Source organism: Octopus bimaculoides, chromosome 14 (assembly GCF_001194135.2).
Source record: "Octopus bimaculoides isolate UCB-OBI-ISO-001 chromosome 14, ASM119413v2, whole genome shotgun sequence".
NCBI lineage: Eukaryota > Metazoa > Mollusca > Cephalopoda > Octopoda > Octopodidae > Octopus > Octopus bimaculoides.
Window position 1 is genome coordinate 29586582 of NC_068994.1, and position 7524 is coordinate 29594105.

Genomic DNA, 7524 nt, shown 5'->3' on the forward strand with positions numbered 1-7524 from the left:
TTTTCCATAAGCGAGTTGAGGACCTTTTGGGATTTGCTCTGGAGCTTGACACTGGTGTTAAAATGGCAATCTTTGAGCTGCAGTCTCATCTTGGAGAAGAGATGGAAGTTTGCTGGTGCTAAATCTGGCAAATAGGGTGGGTGCAGAAGTGATACCATGTTGTTTTTGATGAGGACAGCTCAATGACAGGGTGCATTGTCATCATGAAGAATCCAGTTCTTCATTCTCCACAGATCTAGACACTTTCATTGAATGTCCTCCCTCAAATGCTTCAAAATGTAGTAGAACTCTTGATTAACGGTCTGGCCCTGGCGGATGAATTCTTGATGCATATTACTGTTGATGTCAAAAAATAATATATATATATATATACACACATATATATATATATTTATATATATATATTTATATATATATAAATTTAATATATGAATTCAAGTAATCTGGTAGTACTCATAAAAATAACTCCTTAATGTATCATTCTACAAAACAAGGAATATATATAGAAAATGATAAGGAATGTATAAAGTCACAAATGACAATAATAGTTTGATGAAATTTCATTTAACAATAAGAAAATTTGAATGTTACAACAAATTGTTTTGTAACTTAAAAACATATAAATGATTTATATTATTATATTCAATAATAAATAAATTACTTACATGTTTGCATTAATACAAAATGCAAAAAATCCTTCTAAATAATGCAGAATTTAAGTTACGTCTTCATGAAAGAAGGTCTTTGTTAAATTTAATAAGACTTTCATCAAAGTATTTGTCTGTCACTTATGACTTTATATCATCATCATCATCATTAACATTTAACGTCCAACCCATGCTGGCATGGGTTGGATGATTTGACCAGAGCTGGTAAGCTTGGGGGTTGTGTGCATAACTATTTGTGTGTGTGCTGTTCATGTTTTTGGTTGAGTCTTATTCTTGATTCTTTAACCCATCTCTTGAGTTAGAAAAGTGTGGCTAGATTTTCTAGTATAAGTAGTAGTAGTAGTAGTATTAATAGTTTTGTGAGATAGTCTCAAGTAAACATCAGTCAGTAACAACACAAGTAGACTTTTCAATACTCACCTGAGTGATATTTAAAAAAGTTCATTCAGCTGGCCAGAACTGGAAGTTGTGTATTTCTTGGAATTTTCTTGTTTAAAAACTGATATTAGATGTAGGAATGGCTCCTACAATTGTTCTCTCATTACCCTTCTCATATGACCCATACGAGATTTAAAAATTTTTCATCAATTATTGAATTGGAATTCAATAATCCCCACTTCATATAAACCAAGTGGCAATTGGTTTTGTTTGTTGATGCTGCTGATCCCGTTGTTGGGTATACTCTGACACTACTGTGTGAGTCTTTGAAGAAAATCATCATTGTTGCCATCATCATCATCACAATTATCATCATTGTTGCCATTATTTTCATAATCATCATCACCATCATTTATCCCTTTTTTTAGACTGATACCAGCTTTATACTGTGTCAATGTTTTATAATCCCTCACTCCCTACACAACCTATAAATATGCAGCCTTGTGCGATATGTGAGAAATCATAATAATCATCATCATCATCATCATCATTATTGTGGTAATTTGTTTGTCTTTATGTTCTGAGTTCAAATTCCGCCGAGGTCGACTTTCCCTTTCATCTTTTCAGTTGAGTACTGGGATCGATGTAATCAACTATCCTCCTCCCCCAAATTTCAGGCCTTGTGCCTATAGTAGAAAGAATTATTATTGTCATCATCATTATTATTATTATTATTATTATTATTATTGCGGTATTTTGTTTGTCTTTACATTCTGAGTTCAAATTCCCCCAAGGTCGACTTTGCCTTTCATCCTTTCGGTGTCGATAAATTAAATATCAATGAAACTCTGGAATCAATGTAATCAACTTATCCCCTCCCGCAAAATGGCTGCTCTTGTGGCAAAATTTGAAACCATTTCTGCTGACCTAGCCTTTCATCCTTTTAGGGTCAATAAATTAAGTACCAGTCAAGTACTGCGGTCAGTGTGATTGACCATCCCCCTCCCCTCACATTCCATGCCTTGTGCCTATAGTAGAAAGGATTATTATTATTATTATTATTATTATTATTAAGGCAGTGAGCTGATAGAATTGTTAGCTTGCCAGACAATATGCTCGGTGGCATTCCTTCTGGTTCTACATTCTGAGTTCGATTTTGCCTTTGGTCTTTCAGGAGTTGATGAAATAAATATTAGTTGAGCACTGACGTTGAAGTAATTGATTGCCCCCTCCCTCAAAATTTTAGGCCCTGTGGCTATCAATAAAAGGATTATTATAGGGCAGCAAGCTGGTAGCATTGGAAAGAATGCTTTTCAGTATTTATTCCAGCTCTTTACATTATGAGTTCAAGTCCTGCTAAGGTCATCTTTGCCTTTTATCCTTTCAGGGTCAATAAAATAAAGTACCAGTCAAGTACTGGGGTTGCTGGCCTTGTGCCTAAAGTAGGAACTATTGTTATTATTATTGTTAAAGGCAGCAAGCTGGCAGAATCAAATGTGTTGGGAAAAATGTTTAGCAGCATTTCTTCTGAATTTATGTTCTGAGTTCAAATTCTGTTGGAGTTGACTTTGCCTTTCATCCTTTTGGGGTCTATAAATTAAGTACCAGTGAAACACTGGGGTTGATTTAATTGACTAGTCCCCTTCCCCAACATTTCAGGCCTTGTGCCTATAGCAGAAAGGATTATTATTATTATTATTATTATTATTATTATTATTATTATTATTATTAATGTTGTTGTTGTTTTTGTTATTGAAATGAACAAGTACAAATGGTTGAGTAGCAGATTAAATGGATTTATAGTATTTGTGTCTCTATGTTCTGAGTTCAAATCCTACTGAATTGACTTTTCATTCTTATGGGGTTGTTGTTGCTAAAAATATGTACCAGTTATGTACTGGGGTTCATTTATGTTAGAAATTACTATTACAGTGGTTGCATGTCTTTTGGCAGTTTGTCTCTTTTTATTGAGTTTCAGTCTTGGATTAGGTTCAATGCATGCTTGTGCATTTGGCACTTCGGGGCTGTTGCCAGATGCTCACTGCATTCTAGCATCTGGATGACATCGCCAGTGGAAAATCAGCCCTAGCATTTAATAGAGTATTAATGTTGGATATGAGCATTGTAGCCTGGGATTGATTCTGACCATCAGCATTTACAGTTTAAGTTGTCTCTTGGAGGAATTTTAAGTTAAATAATGTGGATAAAAGTTCTTGATTTGGCAGTACTACAAGGTGGAATTAGAGAAGACTTTGCTGGTTTGGTATAAACCCTGACAGGCAGAGCCATAGTGAAGCTGCTGGCAACTAAATCAATCTGAGATGTGAGGAGAGTGATAAAACCTGGCACTCACTTGTTTAGCATACACAAATTGTTAATTTGTGAGCTTATATTGAACAACTATTATTACATCTGAGACAGATCCAGCTATCAACCTAAGTTAACATGAAGACTGATGCACCACTTCCCTTTCAAAAGGATGAGTGGTTTGTCTTTCTCTGTTATGAAAGGTGGATGAGAATAGTGAAATTATCTTGGCTTAATGGGGCCTATACTAACTAGATGGCTGTATTAATAGCAAGAACTGGGAGTTAAAAGTTTACTTATTTTTGTCATACCAGAGTAAATGGGATGCCCTAATATCCCTACAAGATTGTCACCCCCATTTTTAGGATTTTTTCTTGTTATTTTCTTGTTGTATACTGTTAATCCTATCTAGTGTTATCTATTTAGGTATCTCAGGAGGGTCATCAATTGGTTAACTGATTAGATAGTTAACCATTTGATAAGTAAATAATAAAAGATGAAATAGACCAGTGTGTGTGTTTATTATTGGCAAAATGACCCTCCCAAGATACAGGAAAATATGTTTCAACACATGAGTTCCCATCAAGAATCTTGCAAACCAAATACAAAAACTAAATATTAATGTATCATTATTGTTTTTTTTTTTATCCAACCCCTTTACTCGATGTACCCCCCACTGTTTCTTGTTTGTTTTTTTTTGTCTTTTTTTCTTTTGTATTTCACTTTTGTACTGACCCCAGCATTTTGGGCTGTTGTAGCCAATAATCATTATCACACCAGAGAAATACTTAGCAGCATTGCTTCCAGCTCTTTACAATCTGAGTTCTTTACATTCATCTCTAAACAATGAAAGACTTTGCCTTTTGTCCTTTAAGGGTTTGAAGGGGTTTGACAAAATAAGTGGCAGCTGTGCACTGGGAATCAACTTGTCCCTTTTCTCAAAATTGCTGGCCTTGTGCCAAAATTAGAAAGATTTTTATTATCATTATTATTATTATTACAATGAATGCCAAATGCTAGTAGTAGCAGCCAAATTTCCCTCATATTACACTTCTCCTAAGCATGGAAAGGGCTACTTTAGATAGTGTAGTCATAGAGATAACTCTAAAATGCCAATGGGATAGTCATGGGTAGAATGCCTTTTGATCATAGGTTTGCTTGATCAAGGTTGGCCTGGCGCTAAACAACAACTTCTGATATTATTCATGCTTGTTTTGTTGAGCATGAATATCATCAAAACTTGTTTTGTCTTCTTGAAAAGGAAAATATTCTCCTCCCTCCCAAAATTTCAGGCTCCATGTTTGCAAAATAAAAAATTAAAATTAAAAAAAAAACCATTCTTCTTTTAGTAATTCCTTCCCTGTAAACCAAAATTTCCTGTGTCTCCTTCTTTCAGTCTCTACTGTTGGAGCTGCTTCATTATGTCACTAATGCCATAAGAAAAGACACATAAAACATCCATCCCCCCCTCCCTCTATACATCTGATGTATGTTACGTATGTAAAGAGTTCATATAATTGGTTCTGGTTTAGGTGCAAGTTTTTTTTTTATGTGTATATTTTAATTTTATCTTTTCTTTTTCTGTAGATCATGTTACTGCTGCTGTTGCTGCTGCTGGTTTCATGTAGTGCCAATATAAAAATGATGTTGTTGTTGTTGTTGCTATTGTTTTTGTTGTTGTTCAGCCTCAGGCTATCTCTGATGTAGTTGCAGACCAGGGAGCAAACAAATAAATATATGAAATAAACAAACATGACTCTACACAGTGTATTTAGGACACTTTTTTTTTTCGGCTACAATCATCCCATACTTATACAAGAATATTTCGACTACATTATCTAGTGTCACTTTCCTTTCTCAAGATATTAGGGTTTCATTTAACAAAAAAAAACAACTTTTAGTGGCTGTTTCCAGCTGGTTGAGCAAGCAGTACATAAAGACTCCCTCATAAAGGTGTTGGTAGTGATAGTAGTAATAATAGTAGTTGTAGCAGTATAAGTGGTGATGGTGGTAACTGTAGTGGAAGTGGTAGTGGTGGCAGTAGTAGTAATAGCAGTGGTGCCAGCAGTATGGTGGTAGTGGTGATAGGATAGGAGTTTATTGTCATTCATGGCTCTGTTAGCTAAGCTGAACATCCACAAACTTTTTAGTACCAAAGGCAAATTGCAGATGGATAAGTAAGAACTTAGATGGGTGTATCCTCCTGTTGTTCCTCCTCCTCCTCATCATTTTATGCCCACTTCTCATGCTATCAAGTTTAGACAGGTCATCACAGTGTGAGATAGTTTATATTTGGAATCACATCTCACTTGTAATATTTAATTTTTGACTTGGTTTCTACAGCTGGATACCCTTCTTTACAAAGTGTACCGGGTTTTTTTTACTGTTGCCCCGGCACTAGAAAAGTTGTGATATCCTTGACAACATCATAGGTTCACTCAACTTGATATGTGCTGAAATAATCAACTTAAGCAATTTCATAATCATGTAACTCATTGAATTATTTCTGAGTTCAAATTTTGTTGCAGTTTACTTTACCTTTCATGCTTTTGGGATCAATAAAATAAGTACTTTACCATTATTGCTCTTATAGGATAAAGTACCAGTTGAGCATCGGGGTCAGTGAAATCAAATAGTCCTCTCCTCCACAATTTCAGGCCTTGTGTCTATATTAGAAAGAATTAAATTACGGTTTTAGTATTAAGGGTTAAATCATTTTTTGTTTTTTTTTATATCTAGCTTTTTAGAAACTTCTTTCCATGGATGTTTTAAGATTTCAATGCAGGCAAAGTTTCATTTGCAGTTAAGGAGGTTTCCATTCTGCTGTATATCGTTGCTTGGTCTGTTGGAAATAGCAGCTAAATCTCTTTCAAATTACACTCTGTGATCTTTAAAAAAACGAGAAGGGCACATTGAATAACTTAGTCCTAGATAAACTGCTGGAAATATAAATGGAACAGTTGTGGTTGGAGTATTTTTGATATTAAGCCTATTGTTTCAGGGTTGACTTGGGGGCTAAAGGGCACATCTGATTTTGTGACTGTGTGTGTTTATATAGAGAAGAGATCAGATAGGCCACTGAAAATGACCAGTAATGCCAAAAAGAGTATTTTTATATGAGGCACACTGTTCCTCACATGCCTAGCACTCCACCATACTGTGGTAATAGTAGTGATGATTACACCTCCAACCAACCCAATATGAAACAAACTGCGTCAAAAGGGTAGCTACTCTATGGTCGCTCCATGTGCTAGAAACAGCAACTAAATCTCCCCTAACACATTAAAAAAAAATGGAAAGGACACACTGGATAATGTCTGTTTGAAAAAAAAAGTAACAAGAACAATGCAGGATGGTTAAGGATGGAACATCACAGTTCACCTGAGGTCTAAACAACAACAGCATGAAAAATAAATATTGCAGTAGTAGCAGCAGTAGTAGTGTTAGTGGTGATATTATTAGTGACTCTGTCATTCCTAAATGCTTGATAATCATGGTAGTAGTGGTGGTAGTGGTGGTGGTGGTTGTAGTAGGTAGAGGAGGTGACACTCCTAACACCAACATATTTTATGAAATACTATTTATTTCATTGTTTGTTTGCTTAATCTATCTGTACTGTTGCCATTTTGTATATTTAATAAAGAAGTATTCCATTAGCAGAATATTAAGTGTTGTGTTGAGTCTCTTTTCTTATCCTTTTTCTTATTTTGTTTCTGTTTGTTTTGTTTTGAGTTGGAAGGTGGACATCACCTTTAGCTACCAACTCAATGGTAACTGTTTCAGCATCAGATGGTTGTAAGTAAGCATCATTGTCATACAAGTGATTTTGTTTGTTTCCAGTCTTCTGTGGAAAACTTATCTGGCCTTGGGAAAATATATGACCATGCTTGGAAACAGGTGAGGATTGGTGATAGAAAGAGCATCCAACTGTAGAAAATCTGCCTCAACAGATTCCACCTGAACTATGTAAGCATGGAAAAGTGAACATCAAATGTTGATGGTGATAGGGATTAGAGTATCAGATAAATTGCCTCACAGTCTTTGTTTCAACTTTTTTTTTCACTCTGAGTTCAAATCCCGCCGAGAACAACTTTGCTTTTTTTCCTTATTGGGTTAACAAAATATCAATCAAAGGCAGGGACTTGACAGAATTATAATAATATTGCACCAT